Genomic DNA, 15,585 nt, shown 5'->3' with positions numbered 1-15,585 from the left:
CATATTTTGAAAATGAGGCAGCATGGTTTTACCAGAAGTACATCTTATCAAACAAAGTTTTTAGTGGATACCTTAGGCGGGACTGGTGGTTGGGAGGCGGTGATAGTGCTGGACAGACTTGTACAGTCTGTGCCAGGGCCGGTGGTGGGCAGCGGGACTGGTGGTTGGGAGGCGGGGATAGTGCTGGACAGACTTGTACAGTCTGTGCCGGAGCCGGGGTTGGGAGGAGGGGCTGGTGGTTGGGAGGCGGGGATGGTGCTGGGCAGACTTGTACGGTCTGTGCCGGAGCCGGGGTTGGGAGGAGGGGCTGGTGGTTGGGAGGCGGGGATGGTGCTGGGCAGACTTGTGCGGTCTGTGCCGGAGCCGGTGGTTGGGAGGAGGGGCTGGTGGTTGGGAGGCGGGGATAGTGCTGGGCAGACTTATACGGTCTGTGCCAGAGCCGGTGGTTGGGAGGAGGGGCTGGTGGTTGGGAGGCGGGGATAGTGCAGGGCAGACTTATACGGTCTGTGCCCTGAAGAGCACAGGTACAAATCAAAGTAGGGTATACACAAAAAGCAGCAAATATGAGTTATCTTGTTGGGCAGACTGGATGGACCGTGCAGGTCTTTTTCTGCCGTCATCTACTATGTTTTTACCACTTAATTAGTTCAGGGTAAGGCACTCTGGGATTTCAGTATAGCGTTTCATAGTGTCTGAAAGAGGAGGTTAACAAATAAACGGGGTGGCCCCCGGATGATGGACTGGATTAGAAACTGGATGAGTGTTAAAGAACACGGAGTAATGATAAATGGAATTCACTCATGCTGAATCAGTTTGTACATACAGTGGGGGAAATAAGTATTTGATCCCTTGCTGATTTTGTAAGTTTGCCCACTGACAAAGACATGAGCAGCCCATAATTGAAGGGTAGGTTATTGGTAACAGTGAGAGATAGCACATCACAAATTAAATCCGGAAAATCACATTGTGGAAAGTATATGAATTTATTTGCATTCTGCAGAGGGAAATAAGTATTTAATCCCTCTGGCAAACAAGACCTAATACTTGGTGGCAAAACCCTTGTTGGCAAGCACAGCGGTCAGACGTCTTCTGTAGTTGATGATGAGGTTTGCACACATGTCAGGAGGAATTTTGGTCCACTCCTCTTTGCAGATCATCTCTAAATCATTAAGAGTTCTGGGCTGTCGCTTGGCAACTCGCATCTTCAGCTCCCTCCATAAGTTTTCAATGGGATTAAGGTCTGGTGACTGGCTAGGCCACTCCATGACCCTAATGTGCTTCTTCCTGAGCCACTCCTTTGTTGCCTTGGCTGTATGTTTTGGGTCATTGTCGTGCTGGAAGACCCAGCCACGACCCATTTTTAAGGCCCTGGCGGAGGGAAGGAGGTTGTCACTCAGAATTGTACGGTACATGGCCCCATCCATTCTCCCATTGATGCGGTGAAGTAGTCCTGTGCCCTTAGCAGAGAAACACCCCCAAAACATAACATTTCCACCTCCATGCTTGACAGTGGGGACGGTGTTCTTTGGGTCATAGGCAGCATTTCTCTTCCTCCAAACACGGCGAGTTGAGTTCATGCCAAAGAGCTCAATTTTTGTCTCATCTGACCACAGCACCTTCTCCCAATCACTCTCGGCATCATCCAGGTGTTCACTGGCAAACTTCAGACGGGCCGTCACATGTGCCTTCCGGAGCAGGGGGACCTTGCGGGCACTGCAGGATTGCAATCCGTTATGTCGTAATGTGTTACCAATGGTTTTCGTGGTGACAGTGGTCCCAGCTGCCTTGAGATCATTGACAAGTTCCCCCCTTGTAGTTGTAGGCTGATTTCTAACCTTCCTCATGATCAAGGATACCCCACGAGGTGAGATTTTGCGTGGAGCCCCAGATCTTTGTCGATTGACAGTCATTTTGTACTTCTTCCATTTTCTTACTATGGCACCAACAGTTGTCTCCTTCTCGCCCAGCGTCTTACTGATGGTTTTGTAGCCCATTCCAGCCTTGTGCAGGTGTATGATCTTGTCCCTGACATCCTTAGACAGCTCCTTGCTCTTGGCCATTTTGTAGAGGTTAGAGTCTGACTGATTCACTGAGTCTGTGGACAGGTGTCTTTCATACAGGTGACCATTGCCGACAGCTGTCTGTCATGCAGGTAACGAGTTGATTTGGAGCATCTACCTGGTCTGTAGGGGCCAGATCTCTTACTGGTTGGTGGGGGATCAAATACTTATTTCCCTCTGCAGAATGCAAATAAATTCATATACTTCCACAATGTGATTTTCCGGATTTAATTTGTGATGTGCTATCTCTCACTGTTACCAATAACCTACCCTTCAATTATGGGCTGCTCATGTCTTTGTCAGTGGGCAAACTTACAAAATCAGCAAGGGATCAAATACTTATTTCCCCCACTGTAAGTACATAAGTATTGCCATACTGGGAAAGACCAAAGGTCCATCGAGCCCAGCATCCTGTTTCCAACAGTGGCCAATCCAGGTCACAAATACCCGGCAAGATCCCAAAAATGAACAAAACATTTTATACTGCTTATCCCAGAAATAGTGGATTTTCCCCAACTCCATTTAATAACGGTCTATGGACTTTTCCTTTAGGAAGCCGTCCAAACCTTTTTTAAACTCCGCTAAGCTAACCGCCTTTACCACATTCTCTGGCAACGAACTCCAGAGTTTAATTACACGTTGAGTGAAGAAACATTTTCTCTGATTTGTTTTGAATTTACTACATTGTAGCTTCATCGCATGCCCCCTAGTCCTAGTAGTTTTGGAAAGCGTGAACAGACGCTTCACATCTACCCGTTCAACTCCACTCATTATTTTATAGACCTAAGAAAGCTGGTAAGTCATTTATTTGAATTGGCTATTGACATGTCATCTTACGTGTGATATTTGGTATGTTGGTCTTGCCTATTTGTAGAATTGTTTCGTGTTGCATTTTGCGATCCACCCTGAACAAAATATTGTTGGATTGGTAGAATGTAAACCACGTCCAATAAAATGTTAAAAATGTCAAACAATTAGTGAAATGGTTCAGGGATCTGGCTTGGAGACAGTTATATTCAGCATTTGTTGTGAATGATATTGTGGAAGGGTTAGAAAGAAAACTTGCCCTTTTTTGGGGGGGGAGGGGGTTCCAATATTCAACACGAATTAACCGGCCAGAAATGGCTCCTGGCCAGTTACATTGCATGCTTGGGGTTGACCAGAAGTATAGCCAGGTTGTGACGCCAGGCAGAGCAGAGAATGAACTGCGTAGGCGCGCATGCACAGTGCATAGACGCGACAGGCTGCCTGAAAAATAGGCGCTGGTGCTGGCGCCAGCAGAAGACCATGGTGCCCCACTTAGCTACGCCTCTGGGGCTGACCTCTAATGTTAAGCGGCACTTAACCATTAGTGCCACTGAAAATCAGCTATTTTGGGGGTGTTCCGGGCAGCGGCGTAGCCAAGACTTTGGGCTCAGGCCCACCCAGTACCAGCACACCTATGATGTGGCTGGCAGGGATCCCCAAGCCCCACCAGCCATGAATTCACAACAACTGCCCCTCCTGCATACCTTGTAAATAGCAGATCTTCTCCTGCAGCAAGCAGCGACTGATACGTACTGTTCGCACCAACCCCAAAGCCTTCCCTCTGATGTATTCCCGCCTATGCGGAAACAGGAAGTTGCATCAGAAGGAAGGCTGTGGGACCAACATGAGCTGTGTGTATTAGTTGCTGCTTGCTGCCGATGAAAATCTGCTACTTAAAAGGTATGTGGGGGAGGGGGGATGTTTAAGAGACCATATGGCATACAAGCGAGAGGGGAAGAGACAAAATCACTTGTGGGACAGGGTGGAGTTCTTCTGCCCACCCGTCTTAGGCACAGGCCCACCCAAAATTTGGTGTCTGACTACGCCCCTGGTTCCGTGGATAGACTCAGCACTTGAAATGTTAAGTGCCAATATTCAGCGCTTAATCAGCCAGATTAGCCACATAAATAGGCTTGCATAGTAAGTGACGGCAGATAAAGGACCTGAATGGTCCATCCAGTGTGCCCAACAGTCACTTTCATTATCAGTTCAATATTAAATCAACAGTGAACGTGATATTATATACTTGATCATGTCCTTTCTTTGGTGTTTCTGAGACAGAGACTGTAGAAGTCTGCCTGACTCTGTTTTTATCTTCCAACTACTGGAGTTCCCATCAACGTTCACTCCAGCCTACCCGAATCCGTTTTGTCATTTGTGGGACACAGATCGTAAAGTCTGCCCAGTACTATCCTCACGTTCCAGATTACTGGTGTTTCCATCAAAGCTTTCTCCAACCTATCCTACAATCGGATTGCTATATGCGGGACTCAGAACATACAAGCCAGCCCAGCACCGGTCTTAGTCGATACAGCCAGAGTTACCATCTAAGCACGACTTGACATGCAAACACAACCATTTAAGTTTTGTTTTTTTATATCATTCATTTTCTAATTAGAGATCCTCTGTGTTCATCCCATGCTTTTTTTGAATTCTGCCACAGTCCTTTTCTCCACCACCTCCCTTGGGAGGGCATTTCAGGCATCAACCACCCTTTCCGTGAAAAAGAATTTTCTGACTTTACTCCTAAGTCTACCACCCCGCAATCTCAATTCATGTCCTCTAGTCTTACCACTTTCCCTTTTTTGTTACATTTGTACCCCACGCTTTCCCACTCATGGCAGGCTCAATGCGGCTTACATGGGGCAATGGAGGGTTAAATGACTTGCCCAGAGTCACAAGGAGCTGCCTGGGCCTGAAGTGGGAATCGAACTCAATTCCTCAGGACCAAAGTCAGTCCACCACCCTAACCACTAGGCCACTCCTCCACTGTTGCTACTATTGGAGATTCTACATGGAATGTTGCTATTCCACTAGCAACATTCCATGTAGAAGTCCGCCCTTGCAGATCACCAATGTGGCCGCACAGGCTTCTGCTTCTGTGAGTCTGACGTCCTGCACGACGTCAGACTCACAGAAACAGAAGCCTGCGCAGCCTTCTACATGGAATGTTGCTAGTGGAATAGCAACATTCCATGTAGAATCTCCAATAGTATCTAATTTATTTTTGTTACATTTGTACCCCGCGCTTTCCCACTCATGGCAGGCTCAATGCGGCTTACATGGGGCAATGGAGGGTTAAGTGACTTGCCCAGAGTCACAAGGAGCTGCCTGTGCCTGAAGTTGGAATTGAACTCAGTTCCCCAGGACCAAAGTCCACCACCCTAACCACTAGGCCACTCCTCCACTCTAGAACCGTTGCCCTGTGAAGCACATAATCCAGGCAAAGTCCACCACCCTAACCACTAGGCAACTCCTCCACTGTTGCTACTATTTGAGATTCTACATGGAATGTTGCTATTCCACTAGAAGTCGGCCCTTGTAGATCACCAATGTGGCCGCGCAGGCTTCTGCTTCTGTGAGTCTGACGTCCTGCACGTACGTGCAGGACGTCAGACTCACAGAAACAGAAGCCTGCGCAGCCTTCTACATGGAATGTTGGAATGTTGCTATTGCTAGTGGAATAGCAACATTCCATGTAGAATCTCCAATAGTAGCAACATTCCATGTAGAATCTCCAATAGTATCTATTTTATTTTTGTTACATTTGTACCCCGCGCTTTCCCACCAATGCGGCTTACATGGGGCAATGGAGGGTTAAGTGACTTGCCCAGAATCACAAGGAGCTGCCTGTGCCTGAAGTGGGAATTGAACTCAGTTCTTCAGTTCCAAAGTCCACCACCCTAACCACTAGGCCACTCCTCCACACATTTTATGGAAAATGTTTCTATATTAATACCTTTCAAGTATTTAAATGTCTGTATCGTATCTCCCCTGTTCCTCCTCTCGTCTAGGGTATACATATTCAGGTCTTCCAGTCTCTTCTCATACGTCTTTTGGTGCAAGTCCCATATCATTCTTGTCGCCTTCCTCTGGATCGCTTCAACTCTTCTTACATCTTTAGCAAGATACGGCCTCCAAAACTAAACACAATACTCCAGGTGGGGGCCTCACCAACGACTTGTACAGGTGCATCAACACTCCTATCTTTATGCCGTAACCCATAGCTGGTTAAGTGCTGAATATTGCACATAACTGGCTATGGGGTTGATTTTCGAAAGAGAAAGACATCCGAAGAGTGTCATAAAGCAGCATTTGAACAAAGTTCTTCTCAAAACGTCCAAATCGGTATTTTCAAAACATAGTAAACATAGTAGATGATGGCAGAAAAAGACCTGCACGGTCCATCCAGTCTGCCCAAGAAGATAAATTCATATGTGCTACTTTTTTATTTGTACTGTCCTCTTCAGTGCACAGACCGTATAAGTCTGGCCAGCCCTATCCCCGCCTCCCAACCACCAGCTCTGGCACAGACCCTATAAGTCTGCCCAGCACTATCCCCGCCTCCCAACTACCAGTCCCGCCTCCCACCACCAGCTCTGGCACAGACCGTATAAGTCTGCCCAGCACTATCCCCGCCGCCCAACCACCAGCCCCGCCTCCCACCACCAGCTCTGGCACAGACCCTATAAGTCTGCCCAGCACTATCCCCGCCTCCCAACTACCAGTCCCGCCTCCCACCACCAGCTCTGGCACAGACCCTATAAGTCTGCCCAGCACTATCCCTGCCTCCCAACTACCAGTCCCGCCTCCCACCACCAGCTCTGGCACAGACCCTATAAGTCTGCCCAGCACTATCCCTGCCTCCCAACTACCAGTCCCGCCTCCCACCACCAGCTCTGGCACAGACCGTATAAGTCTGCCCAGCACTATCCCCGCCGCCCAACCACCAGTCCCGCCTCCCACCACCAGCTCTGGCACAGACCGTATAAGTCTGCCCAGCACTATCCCCGCCGCCCAACCACCAGCCCTGGCACAGACCGTATAAGTCTGCCCAGCACTAGCCCCGCCTCCCAACCACCAGCTCTGCCACCCATTCTAGGCTAAGCTCCTGAGGATCCCTCAGCTGTCTCTTCTACAAGCTGAAGAGCCAAAGCCTCTTTCACCTTTCCTCATGGTAAATAAAACTTTCAAATAAATAAAAAAGAACAGGAAACAAATCAGTGCCAGTGTAATCAGTGTAGTATATGCATACTCAGCACCACTAGTTATATAGATAGCAGTGCTGAATAAATGTATTAATTTAAGTGCTGATGCCAGCACTTAAATTATCACAGCAAGCACTGACTGAGAAATGATCAGTGGACATGAATGAACTCTATGAATACTTTTCATCAGAGTGAATAATGCAGTTTTCAGGCAGCCAATTTACCTGGGTAAAACTGCTATTTAGTCAGGTAAATGGATCTGAAAATCATGCTACCCCTGAGGGCAATTTTCAAACCCTTTTACATGGAGAAATTGGCCTCTCTGCCACGCTACAAGTACACATGGACCCAAACAAAGGTGGAAATTCTAAAACTCGGCACTGTAAAACCACGTGGTTAGTGTGATTCTATAAACTACGTCTAAAGGTAGGTATAGATTATAGAATATGCTCATACGCTGTTCTTATGACTAAAACCGGGCCTAAATACCCGAGCCTAAGTAAGGAGCAGATTGGGTGTATTCTATAATAGTGTAGACACATGTTTTGGATACACGGAGGGACATAATCGAACGGCGCCAGCCAAATAGATGGTCAGCCATCTTCGGGGCCGGCACCATAAGTGGGCGGAGCCAACCGTATTTTCGAACAAGATGGACGGCCATCTTTTTTTCACTAATACGGTTGGGCCCGGCCAATTGTCAGAGTTCGCCGGGTTTGAGATGGCCGGCATCGGTTTTCGGCCATAATGGAAAATAATGCCGGCGATCTCAAACCTGGCCAAATCCAAGGCATTTGGTCGTGGGAGGAGCCAGCATTTGTAGTGCACTGGCCCCCTCACATGCCTGGACACCAACCGGGCACCCTAGGGGGCACTTCTAAAAATTAAAAATAAAAATAGCTCCTAGGTGCATAGCTCCCTTACCTTGGGTGCTGAGCCCCCCCCCCCCCCCCAAATCCCCTCCAAAACCCTCTCCCCACAACTCTACACCATTACCATAGCCCTTATGGGTGAAGAGGGGCACCTACATGTGGGTACAGTGGGTTTTGGGGGGGGGTTTGGAGGGCTCCCATTTACCACCACAAGTGTAACAGGTAGGGGGGGATGGGCCTGGGTCCACCTGACTGAAGTGCACTGCACCCATTAAATACTGCTCCAGGGACCTGCATACTGCTGTCATGGAGCTGGGTATGACATTTCAGGCTGGCATAGAGGCTGGCAAAAAAGTTTTTTTTTGTTTTTTTTTTGGGGTGGTAGGGAGTTGGTGACCACTGGGGGAGTAAGGGGAGGTGATCCCCAATTCCCTTCGGTGGTCATCTGGTCAATTGGGGCACTTTTTTGAGACTTGGTCCTGAAAATAAATGGACCAAGTGAAGCCAGCGAAATACTAGTCAGAGACGGCCATCTTTTTTCCATTATCAGGCGAAGCCGGCCATCTCGAAACCACGCCCCCACCCCACCTTCGGTACCTCGGCAAAACGCCCCCTTGAAGTTTGGCCGGCTCCGCGATGGAACGCAGTTGGCGCTGGCCAAAATTGGTTTTCAATTATACCGATTTGGCTGGGCTCAGGAGATGGCCGGCCATCTCCCGATTTGTGTCGGAAGATGGCCGGCGATCTCTTTCGAAAATAAGCTGGATAGTAACATAGTAACATAGTAAATGACAGCAGATAAAGACCTGTATGGTCCATCCAGTCTGCCCAACAAGATAAACTCATATTACATGGTATGTGATACTTTATATGTATACCCGAGTTTGATTTGTCCTTGCCTTTCTCAGGGCATAGATCATAGAAGTCTGCCCAGTACTGTTCTTGTACTAAATTCTGAAGCTAACATCGAAGTCCCTTAAAATTTACACTCAAGCCCATCCCTATCTATTCAGTCACGATCAGGGCATAGACCATAGAAGTCTGCCCAGCTCCCATTTTGTTTCCCAATTACCGGCATCGCCACCCAATCTCCGCTAAGATTCCACAGAACCATTTCTTCTAAACAGGATTCCATTGTGTTTATCCCACACGTTTGAATTCCATTACCGTTTTCTTCTCCACCACCTCCCATGGGAGGGCATTCCACATATCCATCACCCTCTCCGTGAAAAAATACTTCCTGACATTAGTCCTGAGTCTGCCCCCCCTCAACCTCAGATCATGTCCTCTAGTTCTACTGCCTTCCCATCTCCGAAAAAGGTTCATTTGTGGATTAATACCTTTCAAATATTTGAACGTCTGTATCATGTCACCCCTGTTTCTCCTTTCCTCTAAGGTATACATGTTCAGATCAGCAAGTCTCTCCTCGTACGGTTTGCAATGCAAATCCCAAACCATTTTCGTAGCTTTTCTTTGCACCACTTCCAGTCTTTTTTACATCTTTAGCAAGATACGGCCTCCAAAACTGAACACAATACTCCAAGTGGGGCCTCACCAACGACTTGTAGAGGGGCATCAACACCTCCTTTCTTCTGCTGGTTATTCCCCTCTCTACGCAGCCTAGCATCCTTCTGGCCACGGCCGTCGCCTTGTCGCATTGTTTCTTCAACTTCAGATCCTCCGACACCAACATCCCAAGGTCTGTCTCCTGAGTCGAGTTTACTAATCTCTCCCCTCCTATCCGGTATCTCTCTTTTGGGTTTCCGCACCCCAAGTGCATTACTCTACACTTCTTGGCATTAAATTTTAACTTTTTTTAAATAAACCATATACTCCACTTCTTAGTTTCTAATTACATTCTTTATTGTTCTGTCTATTAATCATCATACCTATATGTGGCTACCGTACAACTCCCTTACATACACCATTCACTCCGACGCCCACTTGATAAAAGTATAATCATATAAAGTACCCTTATTTCATAGTGTACATCATATGAACTGTTTACATTGATAGTAATGCTTAAACCTATACAGCAAGATATACAGGCTAAGAACCAGGGGAACCAGGTTTGATTCCCACTGCAGCTCTTTGTAACTCCTCTGGGCAAGTCACTTATCCTTCCATTACCCCAGACACAAAAAAATAAGTACCTCTATAAAATACATAGACTGCTTTGGCTGTAACCACAGAAAGGCAGTATATCAAATCCTGCCTCCTTTCCCTAATTGCCATTATAGACTTTGTACTTAGCACAAACATTTTAGTCAACCTTTTGAGCATTACCCCCCACATGTCTAACAATCACACGCTTCGTACCTAGATATCTATTTAGTTCAACAGAAAAGCCCTGTTAAAAAAAAGAATGTTGCATGCACCAGCTGAGCACATGCATTCCCCATCTGTTTCTTCGGTCCATCTGCAAGTTACGTTATACCACTCATTTTTTAAATTTTGTTTTCATTGTTAGACACCAGATATACAAAAATGAATAATAATTTTAAAATGTGCACAATCCAGCTTATAATCAAAAAAGAAAAACGCCTATATTTCGACCCAAATCGGGAGATGGGCGTTTTTCTCGCAAAGGCGCCCAAATCGGTATAATCGAAAGCCGATTTTGGGCGTTTCCAACTGCACTCCGTTGTGGCAACGAATAAAGTTGATGGGGGCATGTCGGAGGCGTGGTGGAGGCGGGACTGGGGCGTGGTTATCAGCTGAGGAGAGATGGGCGTCTTTAGCTGATAATCGAAAAAAAAAGGCGTTTTGACCGTGATTTTGGGTGACTTTTTTTGGACCCTTTTTTCTCATGAACAAGTCCCAAAAATGTGCCCCAACTGACCAGATGACCACTGGATGGAATCAGGGATGACCTCCCCGGACTCCCCCAGTGGTCACTAACCCCCTCCCACCAAAAAAACCCCACTTTAAAAACTTTTTTCCAGCCTGTATGCCAGCCTCAAATGCCCTACCCACCTCCATGACAGCAGAATGTGTTCGATCCTGTCACAGCCTTTCCCTGGGTCAGATGTGGCTCTCGGGTGCAGTGCAGGGTCACATCAGCATTGCATTGTGGTGGGTGTAGGGTATTGGGCTCTGTGATTTCATTAGCTTGTGTTACAGTCTCACGATGTTGGTAGTTGGTAGGCTCTTCTCCCATGGTGCTTTTCCCCCTGCCTACTAGGTCAGAGTGTGCCCTGTTGTGTTTCCTGTTGTAGTCCATGTGGTAGTGGCCATTTTTGTAAGCCAGTTTTAGTTCCCTTTCCTGTGTTAGCTACGTTAGAGAACTTAGTTCTTACCTTGAATGTGGCTGAAAGAGGGCATTGTACAGCATTCTGCCAGCTCTGACCTACTGCTAATCTCAGTACCAGGGAGACTCGTTGCCAGTGGGGCACAACCTCTGATCTGCAGTTAACTGTGAGTAAGCGTGCTTATTCCAATAAAGGACGTTTTCGGAGAGATTAGTCTTCAGGTGTCAACTGGTGTGCCAATGTTATACAGCAGCAACAAGTCCTAGAGGCCTGCGTGTATGCAGGTCTCTGGAGCACTTTTAGTGGGTACCGCAGTGCACGTCAGCCAGGTGGCCCCAGGCCCATCCCCCCCCACCTCTAACACTTGTGCTGGTAAATGGGGGGCCTCCAAAACCCACTGTACCCACATGTAGGTGTCCCCTTCACCCCTAAGAGCTATGGTAGTGTTGTACATTTGTGGGTAGTGGGTTTTGGGGGAGGGGGGTTGGGAGCTCAGCACCCGTGGTAAGGGAGCTATGCATGTGGGAGCTTTTTCTGAAGTCCACCGCACTGACCTAGGGTGCCCAGTTGGTGCCCTGGCATATCAGGGGGGCCAGTGTACTACGAATCCTGGCCCCTCCCATGACCAAATGGCTCGGATTAGGACGTTTTTGAGCTGGGCGTTTTTAGTTTCCATTATCGCTGAAAAAACAAACGCCCAGCTCAAAAACGTCCATTTTTTTCCAAAATACGGTTCGGCCCGCCCCTTCACGGACCCGTTCTCGGAGATAAACGCCCGTGGAGATAGGCATTTGCGTTCGATTATGCCCCTCCACATATCTTCTTTTCTGAAATCCTGAGCACCATGGATGACTTTTGTAAGAACATATGATGACCTTATTGGCTACAATTATAACCCTCCTTAAATGTATTCAGCAACTTGTTCTAACTTTTATAGTTTCGTTTCCTTTCCTGTATGTTTACCATTTGTAAGTAAATTGATTTTATACCTTGTTATTCTTTCAAAACTCAATAAACAAGATTGAAAAAAATGTTCATTTCTGTCTGTCTCCTTCTCCCAATCCTTCCAGGGTGGCTATACAAGGCACTTTGACAATCTGTCTGAAACATGGAGCTCCGATTCCTGTGTTAAGGGCAAAATGACACAGATGAGCGGAAACTGGCTCACTGAGAAGCAGCTAAGATAATCTTCGACCTAGAAAGTCTTTTGTATGAGGAAAATATTGATATTACCGAGACTCTTTTCATTGACAGTACATCTCCTAAATGATGGAATAATGAGTATGCAGTTCATGTAAACCAACGGCTCATAGGGGTTTCACTGTCAGACTGTCTACATGATTAAATACTTATGTTAAGACTGAAGAACATCAATTGAAACTGGAAAGAGGTAAAAATAACTCTGTCTCGAGAAATAACTCTTGCACAGAGAGTATAATAATGTTATAGAGCTGCTGTTATTGAGTCAGTCCATCACTATACATTCTAACAGTGCGTTCTCCGTGACACCCCAACACATTCCAACAGTGCATTCTCCGTGACACCCCAACACATTCCAACAGTGCATTCTCCGTGACACCCCAACACATTCCAACAGTGCATTCTATGCAATGTCCTAATACATTCCAACTGCATTCTCCGTAACATCCCAATACATTCCAACAGTGCATTCTATGCAATGTCCCAACACATTCCAACAGTGCACTCTATGCAATGTCCTAATACATTCCAACTGCATTCTCCGTAACATCCCAATACATTCCAACAGTGCATTCTATGCAATGTCCCAACACATTCCAACAGTGCACTCTATGCAATGTCCTAATACATTCCAACTGCATTCTCCGTAACATCCCAATACATTCCAACAGTGCATTCTCCGTGACACCCCAACACATTCCAACAGTGCATTCTATGCAATGTCCCAACACATTCCAACAGTGCACTCTATGCAATGTCCTAATACATTCCAACTGCATTCTCCGTAACATCCCAATACATTCCAACAGTGCATTCTCCGTGACACCCCAACACATTCCAACAGTGCATTCTATGCAATGTCCCAACACATTCCAACAGTGCACTCTATGCAATGTCCTAATACATTCCAACTGCATTCTCCGTAACATCCCAATACATTCCAACAGTGCATTCTATGCAATGTCCCAACACATTCCAACAGTGCACTCTATGCAATGTCCTAATACATTCCAACTGCATTCTCCGTAACATCCCAATACATTCCAACAGTGCATTCTATGCAATGTCCTAATACATTCCAACTGCATTCTCCGTGACATCCCAATACATTCCAACAGTGCATTCTATGCAATGTCCCAACACATTCCAACAGTGCACTCTATGCAATGTCCTAATACATTCCAACTGCATTCTCCGTAACATCCCAATACATTCCAACAGTGCACTCTATGCAATGTCCTAATACATTCCAACTGCATTCTCCGTAACATCCCAATACATTCCAACAGTGCATTCTCCGTGACACCCCAACACATTCCAACAGTGCATTCTATGCAATGTCCCAACACATTCCAACAGTGCACTCTATGCAATGTCCTAATACATTCCAACTGCATTCTCCGTAACATCCCAATACATTCCAACAGTGCATTCTCCATGACACCCCAACACATTCCAACAGTGCACTCTATGCAATGTCCTAATACATTCCAACTGCATTCTCCGTAACATCCCAATACATTCCAACAGTGCATTCTCCGTGACACCCCAACACATTCCAACAGTGCATTCTATGCAATGTCCCAACACATTCCAACAGTGCACTCTATGCAATGTCCTAATACATTCCAACAGTGCATTCTATGCAATGTCCTAATATATTCCAACTGCATTCTCCGTGACATCCCAATACATTCCAACAGTGCATTCTGTGCAACATCAGAATACATGCAATACATTCCAACAGTGCGTTCTCCGTGACACCCCAATACATTCCAACAGTGCATTCTATGCAATGTCCTAATACATTCCAACTGCATTCTCCATGACATCCCAATACATTGCAATAGTGCATTCTGTGCAACATCACAGTACATTACATACATTTTACTAGTGCATTCTCCATGGCATCCCAATACATTCCAACAATGCATTCTCTGTGACATCACAACACATTCCATACATTCCAACAGTGCATTCTACATGACATCACAATGCATTCCTACAGTGCATTCCATACATTCCAACAATGGTTGAGAATACCCAATCAATTAAAAATTGTCAATTGATGAACACTACATTGGTAAAAGAGAATGTATATTAAGGCAAAAGTTGGAAAATGCTGTGAGATGTACAAATCTTTGTATAATAAATTTTCCTAAATTATCATATATATCACCTAGGAAAATGTTTATGTGATATTTGAAGGAGGTACTTTTAGTGCCAGAACAATCTTTACCTCCCATTTCCCAAAATTACTATTTACCAACTGGGGGAAAAAGAGACTATGCAAGAAAAAATTGCTTTGGATCAAGAGACTGATGTCCTGAACGTTTCCGATATTGTGGAGCCTTCTGAGCCAGCTTCGGTGGTGAAAGCCATTTTATTGATTACTCTGGCTCTTTCTTCTGATCGTGAATGGCTGTTTTGCCTTTTCGTTAAGAATAGAGATGTGCCCTTCTTGGGATGTCGTCAGGTTGTTTTCTGACTTGACTAAAGAAACCCAAAGGAGGAGAAGAAATTTTCTCTTATTAAGGCCAGCTGTTTTACAATTGGGAGCTCTATTCTTCTTAAAATATCCTGGCAAATGTATAGTTAAATTGAAGTCTGTAAAATGTTTTCCTTGAGCCTTCACAGTTAACTGCCTTTGTTAATGGCAAAAGACTTGCCTCCAGTTCTCCGGTTAGAGCTGATACTTAAGTCAATTAGTATGAAAATCTGAAGTGTTCTGTGCTGCTACTTAGCCTTTTTGTTAGTAATATAAATAATGTAATTTTTATTTTTCAAGTGATTCTCTGCTTGGTTTCCTTCCCACATTGTCATGGACTGGAGTAAAATAGTCATTTGCTTTACATAAGTACATAAGTAATGCCACACTAGGAAAAGAACAAGGGTCCATCGAGCCCAGCATCCAGTCCACGACAGCGGCCAATCCAGGCCAAGGGCACCTGGCAAGCTTCCCAAACGTACAAACATTCTATACATGTTATTCCTGGAATTGTAGATTTTTCCCAAGTCCTTTTAGTAGTGGTTTATGGACTTGTCCTTTAGGAAACCGTCTAACCCCTTTTTAAACCCTGCCAAGCTAACCGCCTTCACCACGTTCTCCGGCAACGAATTCCAGAGTTTAATTACGCGTTGGGTGAAGAAACATTTTCTCCGATTTGTTTTAAATATACTAATCGGA

The sequence above is a fragment of the Microcaecilia unicolor genome, chromosome 3 (genome assembly GCF_901765095.1).
Source record: "Microcaecilia unicolor chromosome 3, aMicUni1.1, whole genome shotgun sequence".
In the NCBI taxonomy this organism is placed as follows: domain Eukaryota; kingdom Metazoa; phylum Chordata; class Amphibia; order Gymnophiona; family Siphonopidae; genus Microcaecilia; species Microcaecilia unicolor.
The sequence above is the reverse complement of the archived record's forward strand: the minus strand, read 5'-3'. Positions refer to the sequence as shown.